General features: G+C 46.7%; 1 protein-coding gene across 1 annotated transcript in view; it reads right to left on the bottom strand.

The window, feature by feature from the left end:
• The window catches only part of LOC100510975 (coiled-coil domain-containing protein 3), a 91,813-nt gene that overhangs the window by 2,571 nt on the left and 66,695 nt on the right, over window positions 1–22,547 (bottom strand). The gene's annotated exons all lie outside the window — the stretch shown is intronic.

Raw genomic sequence — 22,547 nt, 5'->3', positions numbered from 1 at the left:
AGATCCACAGTGAATTGCTTTTTCACAAAATCAAATTTTGATTTTACTTTCTGATAACATCAGAGGCAGGACTGGGGTAAACAGACATTCTCATATACTGTGGGGAGAGTGTCAACTTCCATAAAGAGCAGTTTGACTGCTTACACCCTTGGGTCTAGTCATTCTGAGATTTCATCTGCTATAAATACTCCAACGTGTGCAAACACACACACACAACTGTTATGAGAAGGGTGAGGAGTGACGTGAACATCATGGCCGTATAAGACAGCCCTCGGAGTTCCCATCGTGGCGCAGTGGTTAATGAATCCGACTGGGAACCATGAGGTTGCGGGTTCGATCCCTGGCCTTGCTCAGTGGGGTAAGGATTCGGCATTGCCGTGAGCCGTGGTGGAGGTCGCAGATGCGACTCGGATCTCGCGTTGCTGTGGCTGTGGTGTAGGCGGGCAGCTATAGCTCCGATTAGACCCCTAGCCTGGGAACCTCCACATGCCGTGGGTGCGGCCCTAGAAATGGCAAAAAGACCCCCCCCCCAAAAAAAAAAAAAGACACCCCTCATTCCCCTCCCCAAACAAAAAAACTGAACAAAAGTGACTTGAGAGAACTGTGGGATCCAAGGGACCCAGGAGAAATCTTGCCACCCATGTACCTGCGCATGCCTATCTAAGTGCTTGCCTGTCTCCACTATTCTGTTGTGTCCACAGAACCTATTTTTCCCTATACCTGCAGTTCGTATGTTCATGAACAAAAATGCTGGTGCCCTGAATGACTGTTAACCTTAAAGCATAAAAAAAGAAGACAAACATCAGTCCTGGCTGTGGTCTGCCTCCAACTCCTCTTAGGCAAAGGCCCTCAACAGTTATTTCTCCAACAAAGATGTGCAGATGGCCAACAGGTGTGTAAAGAGGTGCCAGACATCACTATGAGGAAAATACAAATCAAAACCACCCTGAGCTATCGCTCACGCTCGTACTTCTCTAACCTAGATCCAGAAATCCCAGATGGTATTAAGTAACACGAGCTCAAAAGAGGCTTATACCAAGATACACTGTAGGAGTTCTACAGTTCTGCTGAGTTGTGGCTCAGCAGAAACGAACCTTGACTAGTATCCAAGAGGGTGTGAGTTCAATCCCTGGCCTCGCTCAGTGGATTAAATGAGCTGTGGTATAGGCTGGCAGCTATAGTTCCAATTTGACCCCTAGTCTGGGAACTTCCATATGCCACACCTGCGGCCCTAAAAAGCAATAAAGCAAAAAGATGCACTGTAATTCAAGTATCAAAAGTTAAAGACAACGAGGGAATCTTAAAAGCAACAAAAAAATAACTTATGTAAAAGGGAACTTTATGTGCAAGGGAACCTTATAGGACTATTAGCAGATTTTTCAGCATAAGTTTTGCAGGCCAAAAGGGAGTGGAGTAGCATAATATTTTAAGAGCTGAAAGAAAGAGAATGCCAACTAAGAATACTCTACCCTGGAAAACTGTCCTCAGAACTGAAGAAGAGATAAAGAATTTTCTAGATGAGCAAAAGTAGTTCATCACCACTAGACCAGCCTTATAAGAAATACTAGAGGGAGGAGTTCCCTTTGTACCACAGTGGAAACGAATCCAACTAGGAACCATGAGGTTGCAGGTTCGATCCCTGGCCTCGCTCAGTGGGTTAAGGATCCGGTGTTGCTGTGAGCTGGGGTGTAGGTCGCAGATGTGGCTTGGATCTGAAGTTGCTGTGGCTGTGGCACAGGCCGGCGGCTACAGCTCCAACTAGTCCCCTGGCCTGGGAACCTCCATATGCCGCAGGTGCGGCCCCAGTAAGACAAAAAGACAAAAAAGAAATATTAGAGGGAGTTATTCGAGCTGAAAAGAGAAGGTGCTAATTAATAACAAGAAAACGTAAAAAAGTGTGACTCTCCCTGGTAAAGGTAAATATGTATAAAATTCAGAATCTAATGTCATACAGGCAGTGGGTTAATCACTTGTAAAGCCAGTATAAAGGTTTATAAAGCAGTAAAATTTAATAGAATTTTTAAATAAATACACAAGGTAAAAGATGTATACTGTGACATCAAAAGCACTATAAAATAAGTTATATACTGAAAATGGACTGCCCTAGGTTGTTTTATAATGTCCTGGATCCGGCATTGCTGTGGCTATGGCATGGGCTGGCAGCTGTAGCTCTGATTGGACCCCTAGCCTGGGAATCTCCATATGCCACAAGTGTGGCCCTAAAAAGAAAAAAAAAAAAGAAACAAACAAAGGTCATTATATAATGATAAAGGGATCAGTTTGATAAGAGGATATATCATTAGTAAATATTTATGCATCCTATATAGAAGCATCTTAATATATAAAGTAAGTATTTAGCAGACCTAAAAGGAAGAATCTAGCCAATCTACCTTTGGCTAGATTCAGTAATAGTAGGGGACTTCAGTAACCCCTCATGAACAATGAAAAAAAAAAATCATACAGACAAAAGAATGAGACATTGGGCTTAAACTACATGTTAGACCAGATAGACTTAACATTTACAGAACCATCCAAAAGCAATGGAGCACATATTCTTCTCAAATGCATGGGAAACATTCTCTAGGACAGATAATATGTTCAGTCGCAAAACAAGTGACTGAAATCTTATCAAGTAGCTTTCTTACCACAATGGTATAAAAGTAGAAATCAATTACAGAAAAAAAGCTGGGAATTTCACCAATATGTGGAGATTAAACACACTCCTAAACAACCAAGGGATCAAAAAGAGAAATCAAGAAATAAAACACCATAATTTATGGGATGTAATAAAATCAATTGGAAGAGGGAATTCATAGTAATAAATGCCTACATGATGAAAGAAGAAAGATCTCGAACAAACAGCCTAACTTTACACCTCAAGGAACTAGAAAAAGAAAAAAAAAAAAAAAAGAAGCCAAAAGTTAGCAGAAGAAAGGAAATAACAAAAAAAAATCAGAGCAAATGAAATAGATACTAAAAAGACAATATAAAAAGTCAATAGAATTAAAAGGTGGTTTTTTGAAAAGAGTGAAATCATGAACTTTGGCTAGATTCAACAAGAAAGACATAAAATCAGAAATGAAAGGAGATATTACACCTATTACAATAAATACAAAGGATCCTAAGAGACCATTCTGAACAATTATACACCAAATTGGATAATAAGAAATGGATAAATTCCTGGAAACATAAACCTACCTAGGGTAAGTCATAAACAGAAAATCTGAACAGACGAATTACTAGTAATCAAAAACTTCCAAAAAAAAAAAAAACTTCCCCAAACACAGAAGTCCAAAACCAGATGGTTTCAGTGGTGAAATCTACCAAACATTTAAAGAAAAATTAATACCAGTCCTTCTCAAACTTTTCCAAAAAAACAGAAGGGAACACTTTCAAACTCACTGTGTAAGGCCAGTATTACCCTGTTACTAAAAGCAGACAAAAGACACCACAGAAAAGAAATCACCGGCCAGTATCCCTAATGAACAGAGAAAAAGATTCTCAGTAAAAGATTAGCAAGCTGTTTTCAATAATACATTCACAGGATCATATACCATGATCAAGTGGGATTTATTCCAGGGATGCAAGGATGGTTCAATATCTGCAAATCAGTCAGTGTGGTACACCACATTAACAAACTGAAGGATAAAAATCAATAGATGCAGGAAAAGCATTTGACAAAATTCAGTATCCATCTATGATAGAAATTTTGGTGAAGGATTAGGTCTTGAGGGCAGAGCCCTCATTAATGGGATTAATGTCCTTATAAAAGAGGCCTGAGCGCTCTCTCGCCTCTTCTGCCGTGGGAAGATACAAGAAGTCTGTGACCTGGAAGGGGCCTCACCTGCCCATGCTGGCTCCCTGACCTTGGACTTCCAGCCTCTAGAGCCGTGAGAAAAAAGTTTCTTTTTGTTTGTAAGTGACCTACTCTGGAATTTTGTTAACGTAGCCCAACCAGATTAAAACTCCCCTGATACACAGAAAACAACTGCTAAAGGCTGATTGTTATTATGGGATAGGGCTCAGTTTCTTAAAACCCTTAACCTTTGTGATTGGACCCAGCCTGTATCTCTAGTCTTATGTATCAGCCTTTTGTTTACACACGTTATGCCCAAAGCTACCTGGCTCTGGTTGTTCTCCCAGGATGTCGTCTTTCCAATCTCGGGGCCTGTGCAGGCTCTTCCTTCCTCCTGGAGGGCTGGTCAACCCCAGCTCTGTCTAGCGGTCCTAGAACCATTCTGCACATCCACCTCCAAGACACCCTCCACATCCCAGTTAATGATTCCTCCTCTCCCATCTCCACAGCACCCAGAGCTATTCACACAACACACACTGGGCACCACACAACACTGCCAGGACACACACTGCCCTTGTCACATCCTGAACTACGGAAGGCATGTTTCACTACAGCCTTTGTAGCCTCGTTCCCCTGGCCATTATAAGCATATACTAAAAAATCTGAATCAAGTTAAGTGTTCCAAAAACATCTGTCAATTAATAAAGAGTTTTTTTACCACTGTTAGAGGGGGCGGCCACGTGTGCCACACTGCCCTCTTCTGGCCAAAACGAGCCCCTTAAAAAGGAGAAAAGGTGACGCAGGAGACGCTGACATCATTACATTGTATATGATCAGATATCATGTCTATCACTTACTGTTTAATATGGACGCCTACTGGGCTTAGGACTTTATATCCACTCTCACTCGGTTGTGGTCTTTCTCTAAGTTATAACAGATTCTTCAACCAAGGACAGGATAAAAGAGTCCAAGCAAAGTCTATTAAAGCAAGAGGGCTGGGTTTTTAGATGGATAGCTGTTCAAATTTTGAGAGGACAGAATCCAATAGTGGGTAGGAGCATCGAAGGGAAGGTCGAGTTACACTTTATGATGCTCTTCACATGCTGCATTTTAAAATAAGCGCAAACCTGATGGGATGCAACAAGTTCTGCCCTGTTGATGGAACATTCATGATCCTAAGACATCAGCAGTCTTCTTGGCATCCCTCAGACCCAGAGGCCAGATGTTCCCCACTCCAGGGAGCTAGAGCAAGAGGACGACCACCTTGACAATGGCCTGAAAACAACCCAGATGGAGCAAAGGGACAGCTGGACATGTGTGTGTAGGGGGGGTGGGGGCACAGTTATTAAGTTAGGATGAATGGCATGACTGGAGTTCCTCGGTGACCATGTCACTCTCCATCCCACAGCCTCTCTTTGACATGAGCAGCATTTGAGCTGGAGCAGAAAGACACAGAAGGACTCTTAGAACTTGTCCAGGGTCACTAGTAGTAAAGCTGTGACCCAGGACCTCTTAGCAGGCAGAAGGTTTTTCTTTCTCTGGACAGTGGGCTATGCCTGCAAGCAGGAAGGGCTTAGGCCCCAGGAATAAGAAGCTAACCCCATAAAATGATGAAGCCATTGTCATAAAAAAGCCTCCTGAATGCTGGTCATCACGTCTTGTGAAAGCAAGAATTTCTGCACAAGAGCTATGCTTTCATAAATATGTGTTTGAGAAAATCTTCTTTCTCTGGAATCCTTTCCAAATGAAATCAATTTCTCTAGAAACTGCTTTAACATCTGTCTGTCTGTCTGTCTGTGGTATATAAGGTCAACAAACTCGCTTGGTTTTGTGTCCTTAGAGTAGGCTGAGGAGAGGAGGGACCGAGCTGAAAAAGGTATTGCCACATGTTCTTTGAAGAAACAAAGAGATGCAAATGATGGTATCAGGCAACCCCAAAGCAAGCAGTTCCTAACAGGCAGCCACATCCCCAGGCCCGTGTCACACCAGCTCTGACTATGGAAGAGGAAGCACCAGCCCATGTCAGGTGTCTAAGCACCTAGCATCCACCATGGCTGGATTGCTTTTCTCTAGAAAACTCTACTGTGTCAGGATGGATGGAAAGGCTGCCACGAAGGGAGCCTTCCCTTTCATTCCTAGTAAGACAAAAGGTAGGTTGGGATTCCCATTCTTCATCTTTTTTTTTTAAACAACACCTTTCTAAACTATAAAAGCCACATCTTTTATTGTAGACAAACTTTTTAAAATTATGGGGCCAGAAAAAGACAATTAAGATCATGTGTAATTCTGTTTCACAGAGATAGCCACTGCTGGCATTTGAATATATTTCTTCCTAGGACTGTTTCTATCAGTATACATAAATATTGAAAGTTGGCCTCATGCCCGAGTTTCTGTTCTTGTTTTTTCCCTTGGATATTTTTTCATGGTTACTTTCTGGACGTTTGTTTGGACACTTCCACTGAGCATTTCAATGGAAACCAAGTCGGGGGTGGGGAGGTCAGGTGGTTCTGCCCACCCACCATGAACCGCACTGTCCATCACTCATTGTTAACCTCCTCCCTCCTTATGACCACAGGCGGATGGGAAGGGATGCCAGGACGGGCCATTTTGCACCTGTGCGGCTGAACGACCTCAGGGTGACCTTCTGGGTAGTCAGCTGCCTCCAAAGGCAGGTCAAAGCCATGAGAGTTTCTCACCTGTGCCCTACCTAAAACCATCCCCTGTGCTCTGCTGTCTCTAGAAATCTCGGATGCTGTGAGAAAGTTTCACAGTCAAGATGTTGAAAGCTTAAGGAACCGTATGGATATTAGCCTGTAGAGTCGATACACCATGTACAAACACCTCTCAATGACTAAAGAAATCATTTCTAAACAGTTTCCACTTCCGGCATTCATTCCAGCAAGCAGCATTTATTATACCATGCCTGGCACTGCAGTGCAGAAAGTTTTCCTGAATCCGTCCGCAGTATACCCCTCTAAGCTCTGTATCTAGCTTAACAAAAAGACAGTGTATTAAAAATTACTATTTCATGGCAGCAGACATGGTGAATGCTCACTGAGGTTTCCTGCCTTCACAGCTGCTTTCAATTTAAATAGCCACCTATAAAGACAAGACAAAGTGTACTTTCTGAAATGGTAAAAATGAGGCAAGACTCAAAGTGGCCACACTAGCCAACAACTTGCCTTTTTAACACTTTGCTCCTGTTCTTGAGATTCAACAAAGGAAAAAAGAAGAAAAAGAGAACAAAAATCTAGCATCGAGGTCAGCAAACTCTGGCTCGTGGACCCAGTCGGACCCACCACCTATTTTTGCCAATAAAGTTTGATGGAGCACAGCCACCTTCCCTTTTTTTTTTTTGCATTCCTGCTGCAAGGACAGAGTTGAGTAGCAGCGACACAGACTGTGGTCCAAAAAGCCTAAAATATTTAGTACCTGGCCTCTAGTAGGAAAAAAAATTCTCAAACCCTAACTTGGAAAGCAGCTCAAGGCAAACAGAGCTGCAAAGGCAAAAGCTGACACCTGGGTGTGTTTGGAGGGAAAACAGCCAACAGAGACTGGAGGAGGGCAAAAGACAGGAGACGCTCAGGCCCCGGAGTCTCCCAAGACCCTTACTGGCCACCCCTCACCCTTTTCCCAGCCCCGTCAACACTGCTTTGTGATCACGGCTCGGGCTGCCAGGTCACAGCTCAAGTTCCCAGTGACCTTGTCAAGGACCCTTGGACTCTCTGTGGACCGCTGCCAATTTCGAAGCTCCAGATGGAAGTTCAGAGGATGGCTCTTGCCAAAATGGCTATCTGTCTCTGAAATGCTTCCCCAGCGACAGTGGAGAGATAAGCTTTCTAGAACCTCCCAGGTGCACTGCCAGGAGCATCAGCTCTCAGCAGGAGAAGCCCTGTGAGGTGGGTTGCCAGTCACGCAGTTTGTCACTTCTGAAAAGCTTCCCTGCATCATGTCCTCCGACCCCGCCTCCTCCGTCCCCTGTGAGCTGCAGGAGCCCCCACCCCAATTCTCGCCCGTTCCCTCGGGCCCTGGCTCTTCGTCCTCCCATTGCTTTCAGCCTCGTAGAGGGAAGGGTGAGGTGGCGGGCGGCAGGGCCAAGCGGATGCAGAATGGTTTCCTAAATGATTCGACAGTAAGGGTTTGGATGACACCCAGCGCTACCGAGAACTCTCCCAAACCACAGCAGTGACAGCAGGGCAGTTCTTCTGAGGCCTCTCTGGAGAAACAAGCTGAGGTTCCTGTGACTGTATTTGACTTGGCATCCAGGCCTTTGCTCCACCCCAAGTCCAGAGTTGTCTCCCTGTGCCAGGCGCCCACCAGAAGGGAGAGCAGATGTCCCGGACAGGGTGGCCTGAAGGCGAGGGGCCTGTGGAGCTGGGGCAGGAGGTCAGGGGGTGGGGCTGGGGCAGGAGCGCCCTTCCCACCGGACAGCCCGGGATCAAGGGCTTCCCCATTTTCCCTTCCTGCTCCCTCCCCCACTCCGCAGACCAGCAGGAGGCTGTCTGGCGCCCTGGGTAGGAGTGTGGGCTTCAGAGCCAGGCAAAACTGGGCTTGCATCCTGGCTGCCCCATCCCCTGACAGTGGGGCCTGGCCTGCATCAGCAAGGCTGCCTTAGCTCACTCTCCTTACTTACACACACGGGGTACTAATGGCCCCGCCGCAGGCTTGCTTTGAAGATTAAAATCAAATAGGAGATGGGAAAAGCTTTGGGAAAGCACCCGACACACAGTAAACAAGACAGGAAGCTTTACGGCTGTTACTCATCCCGAACTTGAGCTTTCCTGAAGCCACTGCCGCTCCCCAAACACACTGCGCTCTCAAGGATCTATGCCTTTGCACGTGGAGTTCCTTTTGCTTAGAAAAATCTCCCCTCCATCCAGCTGATGAAATTCTCATTTTCCAAGCCTGGGTTCAAAAGTCACTCCTGTGAAGCCTTCCTGATTCTTCCAGAAAGAGCCATGTAATCTTTCCCTAATTTTATCCACTGTCAAGTTTATCACATGGTGCATCTGACTCTCTCCTGGACAGTCGAGGCCCCTGAAATGCATTTTCATCTCTGTATCCAACCCCTGACATGGAGTCAAGCAAGGAAGGAAGCAAGCAAGCGATGCAGGCTGAAAGAGAAACAAGTTCAAGTTGGGCAATGAGTGAAGACGCAGGAGCTGCCTTTAGCAAGTGGGTGCTGGGTTCCCCGTGATCCTTGGGACGCCCCGTGTCCTTAGCCCGTTCTGACTCCCTCTTCTCCCTGGTGAGGTCAGGAGCTGGCTTTAAGGAGCTCGGACATTCGTGCCTTTTCTCTTCTGATACCCTCCCAGGCCCAGGTGACCATCTGCACATCCTATACCGAGTGTGCAGGAGTGGCAGGACATGGTGGAGGGGAGAAAAGACTGAATTTTAGAGCGGAGATGCTGGGTTACAGGAAACTCCGGTGAGTTTAGGAGACAGATCACATTTCAGAAAGACTCCCCAGAGGGCAGAAGAGGAGGACAGGGTCTTAGAAGACCAGGGCTTAACTCGCAACTCGACTGTGATTAGAACTAGGAAAGATTGTGACTAGAATTCAAAACTGGCACGATAGAAAGGGAAGTTTACTGGTTAGGTTCAGTTACAGAAAGACAAAGATTTACCTATCTTCAGATAAATGCACTAGAAAGTGTTGCCAAAGTGAGGTCATGAGATGCTCGCTTGGAGACAAAAAGGGATGTTTTGGTCAGAGTAAAAAAATGTATATGCATATTATGTCTCCCTCTTTGATATGATATGCATTAACCTATCAGCCATGCATGCTGTTCCTGTATTAAATCAACCCGATATCTGTTTTACATCCATTCTTTTTATTTAATTAATTTATTTTGGCTTTTTTTGAGCCACACCTGTGGCATATGGGGGTTCCCAGGCTAGGAGTCGAATCGGAGCTGTAGCCACCAGCCTACACCACAGACACAGCAACGCCAGATCTGAGCTGTGTCTGCGACCTACACCACAGCTCACGGCAACACCAGATCCTTAACCCATTGGGCAAGGCCAGGGATCAAACCCACATCCTCACGGATACAAGTTGAATTTGTTTCCACTGTGCTACAGTGGGAATTCCCAGGGTTACACCCATTCTTATTTGACTATGGCAGAGTCTCCACCAGGCAAACAAGAACTGACTAAAAGCGTGGAGGCAGCCAGAGATCCTGACTGGTCCACTCAGCTCTGAGCAGCCTGCTAACTCACAGGGTTTTCCTCAGTGTCTGTTACAAAAGTCCTATATGCTTATGGTTGAAATGGCATCATGAGTCTAGGAGTTCGGTAACTTTTAAAATAAATTTTGATGATAATGTTATTGTCATTACTACTCACATATAAATGAATCAGTTTCCTCACTGCATCCCACTACACACTCTCTTTAAATTTAGAGCTAGAGAGGGAGTTCCTGTCGTGCGTCAGTGGTTAACAAATCCGACTAGGAACCATGAGGTTGCGGGTTCGATCCCTGGCCTTGGTCAGTGGGTTAAGGATCCGGTGTTGCCATGAGCTGTGGTGTAGGTCGCAGGTTCGGCTTGGATCTGGCATTGCTGTGGTTCTGGTGTCGGCCAATGGCTACAGCTCCGATTCAACCCCTAGCCTGGGAACCTCCATATGCCACAGGTGGGGCCCTAGAAAAAGACAAAAAGACAAATATCTATACATATATATATAGAGAGAGAGTGCGCATGCGTGCCAGAGATGTAAACATATATATATATAATGTCTATAGGAATCTAGAAAATATGAATCAATCAATCGTATGCATGTGGACCTCGCTGATGGGCACGGAACTTGTCCCATATTCTGTGACATTTCAATCTAGGTTCTGAGCTTGTGGGGGAATCTGGGGGAGGTTTGCAAACACCATTTTCCCTCGTCTATGACGGAAGAAAGCCTGGGAGGCCCTCGGTCATGGAAAACTGATTCCAACCCCCAGGCTTTTCTAGACCCACCAAGGGAGGTAAAATTGAAATCACAGGTGCTTGGGTCAGAAAGCTGCTAGCATCTCATGTTCTGTTTGGAGCACCTGCCACGGTGAAATGGAGAGAGGGCTCCTGGGTAAACTGGGAAGGAGGGTTTGGGTGTGAGTTTTAAGTTCCTGGAAATTCACTCCAGACAGCTGGTGTCACAGTGGAAGGAAGGGCACCTCCGTCTAGTCCCAGTTCTGCCACTGATGGGTTGGTGACCTTGGGGAGTCGTGGTTCACCCCGAACCCCAGATACAGCCTCAAAGACATCTTCCCACATCTGCTGCTTTGGGGTTTGGTTGAAGCCTCCTTGGACCTCTTAGTCCCTAGCTGCCAGTCCCGGCCAAGGCTGGGATTCCCTCCCATGAAAACAGCAGCAGGGCAACAGACCCTGACAGGCTTGCTGGGGCAGGAACTCCCTTGGGAGGTGGGGATGCCATTGATGGTTACTGGGGTCTCAGGGTTTTATTTAAAGATCTGACCACTGGCCTTCTGATGTGTGTACTCGGCCTCGATGGCATCTTGGGCTGTGGGATAGGAAGGCCCCGATGGTGTGGGCTCCTCTCCCAGAGCGAGCAGTTGACAGATGCGCTGCTACTGGGGACGGGGGCCAAGTTCATTCCTGCCCCAGCCCTGGGTATGTGACCATGGCCGAGTGGAGCCACTGATGGGCTTTTGAGCTCCAAGCCTCAGGTCACTGCTGTGGTCCAAGTGAAAGCTTCCCCTTCACCTTGTGAACCTCTGAACCTACTCCTAACCTAAAGGCAGCCCTTCTGATCTCAGGGCATCCGGGGAAGGCTGCTGAGAGTGGCACTGCTGCACCATAGACCACCAGGCCCGCCAGAGAGGGGAAGCCTAGGGCAGAATCTGGCCCAGAGGCAAGCCGGTCTGCTCTGCCCCTGCCCTCGTGCCAAAGGCACCATCGGCCTGACCCACCCCAGTCCCAGGCTCATCTCGCTGGGCCCTTTCAGAGTCACAGGTTTGGAATATTCAATATTCAGCCTCCAGCCCTTCTCCCGGAAAGGGCAGCTAAGGAGCAGGCTCTGCTTTTCCTGGTGCTGGTGTGTTTTCCTGGCATCATCAGAACTGGCTGAAACACCCCCCAAAGGGCTCCTGCCACCTCGCCCCGCCCCGCTGGGGAATGTGACAAAGATTTATAAGCTGTGAGCCTCTCCTGTTTACTTCCCCAGAGGTTGATGACTTGTCCACGTGGCCACATCCAGGGCCTGACTCAGCTCCATCTGCTTGCTTGGGAGAGTTTATCAAACCCAGGCACAGGCTGTTCGGCTACTGAATCAAGACAGGTAGCCTTGAAGCTGACTTTCCTTAGAGGAGAAAGAGCTGGAGGTGGGATTTAGCGAGAGCTGGTGTCAAACGTGGCTCTGGCTCCGCAGCTGGTTCTCCTTTCAGAAAGTGGAGGTCCTGAGAAAGGGGAGACTGTGCCTGGCGGTATTTGGGAAGCCATCAATATGCGAAGTGTTGACTGTTATAATTACAGACTGCCAGGCTCAGTCCATAACCTCATGTCCCAGAATCAGTTCTCAGCTAATATTTTAATAGGTAAAAATATTATTGGAAAACCTTTAAACCACAGATGACAACAGATATGAAGTACGGTGTCATGGTTCCGCCAGCTCTTAAGAGCCATCTTTCCTGGCTTGCTCTCTGGCACAAGTCCTTGCAAACTTGAAAAGTTTCAATAACATGGACAAATTTTACATGTGATAGGCATTAGATTACAGAACCCTACCCAGTGCCTGGTTATGGCCAGAATCAATCACCAGTGAAAAAGGAGTATTAGTCATGAGAAGAAGACTTAAATATGCCTTAATTATTGAGCTATTATACAAACAACTGAAGTTACTCCTAGCCACCTCTTTAACAAGTTGCTGTTCCATCTTCCTAGAATGCTGTTCCATTACTCTGTGCGATTGGCTCATTCACATCCTTCTGGTTCCTGTGTCAACCTTCTCAAATGTCTTTCCCTACCACCTTGTGAGTAACCTCCCCTAATGACTATCTCAGCAGCCTGCTTGTGCCCCTAAAAGCATGATCAGTTGACTTGATACTGGTTAATTTCTTAATGTCTCTTTCTTCCATTACACTATAAAACAGGGACTCTCTTATTTTTACTGCTGTTACCCTAGTGCCTAAAGCAGTGCTTGGCATACAGTAAGTGCTCAAAAAGAGTGACTGTTGACTGAAATAATGAATTATAGAACTACTACATTGCTAATTATTAAAAAAAAATTGGAAACCACTGAAAATAGAAAAAAAAAGTCATGACTCAAAACCAAATTTTTTACTGGCATGATTTTTTTTTTGTAACCTGGTTATAAACTATCCTGTATTTTCAATTTTATTTCACAAAAACTATCAAATCCTAAAGTTGCATAATTTCGATGGCTGCATCTATTTCATTATAAGATTACTCTTTAACTTACTCAGATGTATTCTTTTTGTTGGGCCCACAGCCCGTTTCTAAACATTGTACTATTTTAAATAATGTTTATGCCACATTTTTATCTGGATTATTTCTTTAGGGTTAACATTTGAAAGTGAAGTCATTAGGTTATTAAGACTGGATGTAATGAACATTTCTCTCTTTTATATGGTATGATGTGAATGCATAAATGCATTTTTTCCCAGATAGTAAATCAGCTATTCTCCCACATTTTTTAAACGCCCCTCCCTTTCCCACAGATTATATTAACTCTTTAGGATTCTGACTGATACTAAGGTCTCATTGGACTTACTTCATCCTGTTTAGCTGTGGGTTAGTAACACCAGTCTCCTGGGGCTCTTATTCAGCTTTAGAGTATATTCTACGATAGGATATTCCTCCTCTTTTTCAAAAATTTCCTGGCCAACTTTTTTGTCTTTTGTCTTTTTGTTGTTGTTGTTGTTATTGTTGTTGTTGCTATTTCTTGGGCCGCTACCGCGGCATATGGAGGTTCCCAGGCTAGGGGTCGAATCGGAGCTGTAGCCACCGGCCTACGCCAGAGCCACAGCAACGCGGGATCCGAGCCGCGTCTGCAACCTACACCACAGCTCACGGCAACGCCGGATCGTTAACCCACTGAGCAAGGGCAGGGACCGATCCCGCAACCTCATGGTTCCTAGTCGGATTCGTTAACCACTGTGCCACGACGGGAACTCCTGGCCAACTTTTAAAATCCAGAAGAATTCTATGAAGATCTTAAAATATGGTGTGAACCCATGTAGCTCTATGCCTATTTTGAATGGATCAGAAACTACTAATAATGATTACCCAACTTTGAAAATTACTCCAAAGCATGTGCTTTTCTGACCACCTCCCTGCTGCCCATTATTATTTTTTTTTTTCTTGAATACACTCTTGATTCAATTCTGTCTTATTCCTATTGGGAATAAAGCCATGAAAAGATATGGTTCGTTCTGGATTTACCCTATAAAAAAAATCGTATGTTCCCCTCTTCTCATTACCCATCTAGAAAAATATGCACAGATGTTCCTAATGGGAATCAAGAAGGATGGTCGTGGCAGAATTGTTTACAAGACTGAAAAAGTGGGAATGACTTTCAGGCTCGTCAATAACGGAGGGGCTAAACAAACTACAGCCTGGCCACGCTAAGACGTGCTTGGCAATATTGAAAGAATGAAAAGGGCACAATCTCCAACATGTGTTATCCTCAGAGGTAGACCCATTCACAGGGTATGATACCATTTAGGCAAGAAAAGCCCACACATATACCCAGACAAAACTATAATTTGAAAAGATACACGAATTCATAGCAGCCCTATTTACAATAGCCAGGATAGGGAAACAACCTCAATGTCCACTGACAGATGAATGGATAAAGAAGATGACAGATGAATGACAGACATTACTCATTCATCTGTCATTATGGAACATTACTCAGCCATAAAGAATACAAATAATGTCATTTGTAGCAACACGAATGAACCTAGAGATGATCATACTAAGTGAAGGAACGTCAGAAAGACAAATACCATATGATTTCACTTATATGTGGAATTTAAAATATGACACAAATGAACATATCTACAAAACAAAAACAGATTCACAGACATAGAGAATAGCCTTGTGGTTGCCAAGGGGGAGGAGGGATTGTTGGGGAGGGAGGGACTGGGAATTTGGGATTAGCAGAGGCAAACTCTTACACAGAGGATGAACAACAAGGTCCTACTCTATAGCACAGGGAGCTATAGTCAATATCCTATGATAAACCATAAGGGTACAGAATATGAAAAAGAATATTTATGTATAATTGAGTCACTTTGCTATACAGCAGAAATTAACACTGTAAATCAACTATACTTCAATAATTTTTTTTTAAAAAAGCCCACAAAACTTCAGGGTCCACGTATATGCACGTAAAACCCTGGTCTGAGGTCTGGAGGGAGCATGGCTGTCAGTGTGGTTGCCTTTGGGGAGGGGCCTGGGACTTGGAGGCAGAGAAGTTGTGCTTTTATTTATTGCATTTACATTTTTATATGAATACCGTATCCATGTGTATTTCACGTGTACAATTAGAAGTCAGTATATGTTTCACAACTCCTACTCTTTGAAGGCATGATCCGCTCTTGGGGGCATTTCCCTTGCACACGCCTTGGTGACATGCGGTTCCTTCCGTAGGTGACTGGCACAACTTAGCCCATCGGCCCCTAGAGATGTGCTGTAATTAAGGCCCTGCAGGAATCACAGACTCTGCAGTTGCCAATTGAGCTAAGAAAAGCCACGCTCAGGAAAGGGGGGGCTTGACTGGGTTGGACCAGCAGCCGGGGGTCATGGGTGCTGTTTCCCAACCACAGTCATGAAGAAGCAGGTGCTCAGAGTAACCACCTGGGGACCTCTGACGTGACCTGTCAGAGCTGGGTCATGGCTGGGGCGGGGGGGCAAGGGGAAGGACAGTAGTTATTTACCCAGCGCACCAAGACGCCCACACTTGGGACTTTCTCTTCCCTGGATGCTGGCGTTGAGGAAAGAACAGCTGCCCTCCTTTATCAAGTATCTACCATGTGCCGAGCATCATACTACCTGTTTTAGAAATGTCCTCTTATTAAATTCTGACACTCAGCCCATACAGTTAGGTTGTACTATTTGTCCCATTTTAGCAATTAGAAAAATGAAGCTCAGACAGCTGAAGCAACCTGCCCAAGGCTCCATGGCACGGGATGGAGCTTGAACTTGCAATCAGACCCTCTCTCTTCAAAGGCTGTGCCCCTTTGCTCTGAAGCTCTGTGACCGAGGTCTTCAGATAAGGAGATTTAACTTGCAGACAGACAGCTCAGGTGGAGGTTTCCTGGGGCCTGGCTTTGCTCTCAGCCCTCCCTGACCCTCGGAGGCGCACCCAAGGGCATTCGCATCCCAGAAACACCACCTTCCAACTATTCTCAAAAAAACCAAAAACAAACCACCACAGGGGAACTACACATGATGACCTTTGCTTGTGACACAGTGGTTTCAGTTCCCAAGACAGGAAACCGAAAACCAGCGTTCCAAATGCCCGCCTCCGCGTCCCGGCCCGTAATCCCCTGCAAGCAGTCTGGGTATTCAATTTAAAGTGAATTAAGGAGGCAGCTCTGGTGAAGAAGGACGTCAGCTCGGCTTTTGAAAACTCACAGTTGATGAACATCAGATTCCACTCTAGTCCCTGAGAAGGTGACCTTTTGACTCATAAACTTGATACATCCTCTGCAGCCAGAGCCGCCTCTGGGCTGGGCTCCTGTCCCCAGGGCGGGGCGTGCACGTCTGCTGTGAGGTCAGCCCAGAGGCCCCGGGTGGGCTGTGGCCTGTTTCCCCCCAATCGCCCACCCCCACCCCCCGGGCACTCCCATTGAGCGGGAAGCCAGGAAGCCCCGGCCACCAAGAGACTTGACTGACCAGTGGAAAAGCCAGGCCTTCTTCTTTCAAATAATTTTTTATAGAGGTAAAATACACAGTTTACCATTAATGTATCCTTTTTTTCCCCCTTTTTATGGCTGCACCTGCGGCATATGGAAGTTCCCAGGCAAGCAGTCAAATTGAAGCTACAGCTGCCAGCCTACGCCACAGCCTCAGCAACACGGGATCCGAGCTGCACCTGCGACCTACAGCACAGCTCATGGCAACGCCAGATCCTTAACCCACTGAGCGAGGCCAGGGATCAAACCCACATCCTCATGGATACTGGTCAGGTTCTTAACCCTCTGAGCCACAAGAGAACTCCTAATGTACCCATTCTTTCTTTCTTTTTTTTTTTTTTTTTGTCTTTTTGCCATTTCTCAGGCCGCTCCCACAGCATATGGAGGTTCCCAGGCTAGGGGTCCAATCGGAGCTGCAGCCACCGGCCTACACCAGAGCCACAGCAGTGCAGGATCCGAGCTGCGTCTGTGACCTACACCACAGCTCACGGCAACGCCAGATCCTTAACCCACTGAGCAAGGCCAGAGATCGAACCCGCAACCTCATGGTTCCTAGTCGGATTCCTTAACCATTGCGCCACGATGGGAACTCCAAATGTACCCATTCTTAAGCGCACAGTTCCATGGCATTAAGCACATGCCCGCTGCTGTGCGGCCCTGACCGCCATCCTCCCCCAGGCCTCACTGTGGACTCCCTGAGTGTCTCCACCCCGCCTCCCTTCTCCCGTCTGTTCCACTTCTGCCCTTTACAAACTCGCGTCCACTTCTCTAGACAGGCCTTTGCTTTCTGCAGAGGTGCTGTGTTGGGGAACAAAGCCGGCACTGGGACCAGTCCACGCTGCAGGGCTCCCCAGCCACCCACTCTGACAGCATCAGGGCCTCCTTCCAGACCCTGGTTAGACCGCCCTGCCCAGAAGGCTCAGGATCTGCCCCCTCGGCCCCCAGCTGACCAGTCGACATCCACCCTCCCTCCAGGTTTCTCCACATCACGAGATGCTTTGGAACCCGGGTTACAATCTGGCCCCTCCTTGGGCAGCTCTGTGGTCCTAGGCAGGTGACTGAACCTCAAGGAGCCTTGATACCCCTCTGTAAAATGGGGCCACAGCATCTAACTGCTGTGGTGGCCATGAGGGCTGGAAAGGAGCCTCGTCAAGGCCCTGGTGTCTGGAAAGCTGGATTAGACGCTAACTCATATTCCTTCGTGAAGATAAGACTGACGTGCTGCGCCTGCTCCAGGGTCCCCTCTGTCCATCGCCTTCCTTCTTGTTCTTGTTTCTCTTCCCACAACACCCCCTCCCACTTCCCTTCACCCTCTGCCTTCAGCGGGAACCCAGGAAGTTTATGTTATCCCAGCACGTGGTGCAAAGTGAGAGGCTGGCTCTCCTCTGTGTGAACCCCGAGGAGCTTCTGTTTCTGACCTCTTCCCTTGGCTGAGTCTGGCAGAAAATGCCCACTTAGATGTCACATCTCATAGTGTGAAAGGTACAGAAAGAGACAACCCCCCAAATGCCAGTTTACAGCCCAGGCAGGGACCCCAGAGCCTCTGGTCTTGGGAACCATACTCTTGCTCTGATATTTGCCGAAAGTTGGCTATAAAACACAGTACATCCTTCCCCGCCCCCTTTGTAAAAGAAAGACAACCTCTCGATGGAGTTGAAGAATAAGTCACTTATTTGTAAGAGTCACTGGGTGGGGGCAGGGGGCAGTCACTGGAGGCTTTGAAAGCCTCAAACACCGGAAAGAAAGCAAGTAGACAAAACTAGATTGGAATGGGCTTCTACGACCCCCCCGGGCCCATCTGTAACTCTAATCTCCTAGCAGAGAAAGCAATCTGGTTGTTCCTGGCCTGGGAAATACAGGCCGGGACACTTGTATGTTGTCACTTTTCTCTGCCCAGAAACCTTCACCGGCAACCAGAGCCCACCTGGAGATGGCCCTCCCTTAGCTTCCTGATTTGACATCATTAGGCTTTCATGAGTACACTACAGGCACCCTGACCTAGTCTCACTGCTCCCTAAACATGTGCCAACAATCACTTCAGAGGCTTTACTCCTGATGCTTCTCCACCTGGCATGTCTCCACCCTTAGCTGCTGAAATGGCCCCTTCTCCGAGGCCAACCTCTGATGCCACCTTCAGAGAGCCTTTCTTTCGTCCCTTGATTACATGTAATCCAAACCCTTTGGCTCCCGTGGTGCTCAAAACCTCCCTTTTTGCACTTATCTTGCAGAGGCAAGAATTAAAACCCACTGTCTCTTAATGTAAGGTACACAGATGGTTCACCTTAGGGATACATCAAGGTCATGGACGCACCTGTCTTCACCTCTCTGCTTGCTGATGAGTCCTTGGAAGGCAACATCTGTGTCTGCCTGCTGGCCTCCATCACTCAGCACCCTGCTCCATGCCTGGAACTTGTTGGCTACTCAGAAAGCATTAGTCTATTAAGCTTTACAAGTTGATGACACTACTCTAAGCGTACAGGCTGTGGACACAGCCTCCTCTGCCATGTGGAGCTTTGCAAATGTTGATAAGGAGCCTGACCTTTGCAATGCACACAACCCCACAGAATAGCCGCGCTTTGCTGTGAAACCCAGGGAAAGTGGGATTTCCTCCCCTTGACAGATTGATGACACACTAGGTCTGGTCCGAGATGCATTTGTGAGCTTAATTCTGTCCTTTGAAGGAGACTGGTTTCAGATGCTATAGAGTTGTCATCACCTCAGTTTCTGCTTGAAGCATCTGGCGTTATTAGCTTGAGCTATGCACATTTCCGGATGAAGTTGAGTTTTTAGAGCACTTCCCAATCTCCCAGAAAGCTGTAAAGACGTCAGAGAGCTGGACATTCCCTACTTCCAATTCTGTCTTTAAACCTCCTCACCATACAGTGTGGCTTAAGACCCAAAAAGCATCGCACTGGTAGCCTGCAAAGACTTTGGAGCAGAAACAAGCTCGTTAAAATGTTCTTCCGCTGTGTTTCAGGAAGTCCTAGGCCTGGGCACGTTGAAGCAGAGATCCTCGAATGCCTTCCGAAATGAAAATTCGTTGCCAGGATGCAATTTATAACTGTGTTGCCATGGAAGCCAGTCTGTCATGTTTCACTCAGCCTAAGAATATCTAAACCCTGCTGATCCTGAGACTAGGCTAAGTGGGACGGCCAGGTGTGATCCTCACAAGGGGTCTGGGATAACAGTCCCTGCTCCGAACCCACAGGGCTTCTGCATAGATCTCCCAGGTGCCCCAACTCCTTCTCTGAATGTCACTGTGAGGACACAGGCTTTCAAACTCGAGGATCCAAGCTGCAGCTCCTGCTTCGCTGCCATGTTCTCTGTGTATACAGGTATCCCTGAGCACAAGTGGAGAGGAAGCAGTAAGCCTGAAGTTCTAGAAGCTTCTCTATGCCAACAGAGAGGGTGCCACCCATACTGTTCAGGGGTAAAGGCAGGTTTGGGAGGCAGAGATGCTCTGAATGAAACACAGGGTCCCAGGAAAGCCCAAGTGGGGAGCAAGGGACCTAGGTCAGAGCAGCGGGTCGCCATCAGGAAGCAGGTAGGAGGGAAGGGGGTTTCAGGGAGAGGAATAAGCAGCAAGTCCTGAAGAGATGCCTAAGGCGCCAAGAAATCCCACCAGTGGGAGGGCTGTTTGGTCACGACCCCAGGGTGTCCTCTTTGACTTTCATTAGGTGGCTGATCCTAGTCAAAAACTCCCCAGATCTCCGTTCCTGTCTTTAAATTCCTTGGTGGCCCACTACTAATCAAGAATAATTTCAAAATTCAGACCTACTCAAACACATGCTTCAAGGGCCTGCAGGCAACCTCTCACACCCAGCGAAGGCGGATGTCTCTAACAAGTGGCTGGTGGGGCACTCTGTCCACACCTGGCATCTGGCACGCTTTTTTTCTAGCACAACTTCCTATCTCCAAGGTAAACATACTTATACACCTTATAACAAATATACCATAAATGGTTTCAACTCCTGCTTCTGCAGTCACACAGAATAAATACACTTCCTCTTCTGCCAGACAGCATGCCAAAGGTTTGTACTACACAGAACTGTACCCTCTTTAAGTCCTCTCCAGCCCAGGGTGAACATCATAGCTCCCTGGACCATTTCTCACACTACATTTTTCAAGACCCCTTATAATCCAAACTCTCCATCTCAAGAAATTCTGCAGTCCATCCATCCACCCATCACATCCATTCTAATGTGGTGTCCAGAGCTGAGCACTGTGCTTAAGGGATGGTCTGACCAGGGCTATTAAAACCCGAACCTTGTGTATGAGGTGAAAAGGAGCAGGGAGCAGAAGAGCTGGAACTCCTAAAACACCAGGGGGAGACAGGCCTGAGGAGGCCTTCCCAGGCTGTAGAAGGAGAATCTGCAGGTTCTGTGCCCAAAAGAGAAGCTGGGCAGGAGTAAAGAACAACTGGACACCTCGTGATGCATCTGGAGTGTTGGACAGTGTTCCAGGCCTAGGTGGGGCCTAGGACCCCGGGGAGGGTGGAAACAGGAGAACAGTCAGAATCAGAAACCCAAACAAGAGCACCAATCCATATCAATCCATCTACGGACTGGAGAACACAGGTGGAGTGTGACAACAGCTGTGATTCAGTGATAACAGGCTCGTCTCTACTCTGCACACGGGGCCGAAGAACCTGATAAAAGCTCCACTGGATGGGGTACTGGAGCCATCATGTGCTTAAAGCCATTAATATGTTTCTCACGTAGCCCAAGAACTGTGGCTGGATGGAACCTAAGGATGACAGGGAACAGTGGCCTGAGCTACGAGGTCCAAACAGACACAAGGCCTCACTCATGATGTGCTGCAATGGTGATCCAGGAGCACTCTTTACAAAGACTGCGACGTGAATGGTGTCTCCTGAAATTCTCCATCTACTCGTATAAAGAAGGCCCACTTTCTTTGCTCTGCATCCTGGTTTTCTATTAAGGTGGAAACAAAGATCAAATGAATAATAGGCAAGACAAATAGAAAACAGTGAAGAGCACGATGGTACCCTTAAACTCACCATTAAATGTGAATGGACCAAACACTAATGAAAAGGACAGAGATGATCTAACCCAATACCAAAGCAAGGCCCAACTAGATGCTATTTATAAGAAATAGACTTTAAGTACACAGACACAACTAGTTTGAAAGGAAAAGGTAGAAAGATATACAGCCATATCATGGGAACATGTGGCCTAAGAAAGCTTGTGTGGCTACACTGATATCAGGCAAAGCAGACTTAAGCGCATGGAGCAGTACTTGAGATAATAGAGGACATTTCATCAAGGATCAAACGCATCATGAAGACATTATAATCATAAATATTTTACCCCTAAAAATAAAAACATCCTGTCAGTGAACTCAAGAACATTTATTTAGCACTACATACATTAGAAAGGTAAATGAGATATAGTCACTGCCCCCAAATAACTTCCAACTTATAAAAAAACAAGTACTTAAAGATTTTCAGGGAGTTCCCATTGTGGATCAGCAATAATGAACCCAACTAGTATCCATGAGGATGCGGGTTCAATCCCTGACTTTGCTCAGTGGGTTAAGGGTCTGGCGTTGCCATGAGCTGTGGTGTAGATCACAGAGGTGCCTCGGATCCCGCATGGCTGTGGCTGTGGTGTCGGCCGGCAGCTATGGCTCTGATTTGGCCCCTAGCCTGGGAACTTTCATATGTTGTGGGTGCGACCCTAAAAAGACAAAAAAAAAAAAAAAAAAAAAAAAAAAAGATTTTCAGAGTCAAGTATTAGTAGCAAAAGAAAGCTACTCCAACACCCTGGTCTGCCTATCAGCTGATGAGAGGTTTGCCAGCTTCTATTTTCCAACTCCACCCAGAAAAGGAATCTTTTTTTA

Source organism: Sus scrofa, chromosome 10 (assembly GCF_000003025.6).
Source record: "Sus scrofa isolate TJ Tabasco breed Duroc chromosome 10, Sscrofa11.1, whole genome shotgun sequence".
Taxonomy (NCBI): domain Eukaryota; kingdom Metazoa; phylum Chordata; class Mammalia; order Artiodactyla; family Suidae; genus Sus; species Sus scrofa.
The sequence above is the reverse complement of the archived record's forward strand: the minus strand, read 5'-3'. Positions and strand labels throughout refer to the sequence as shown.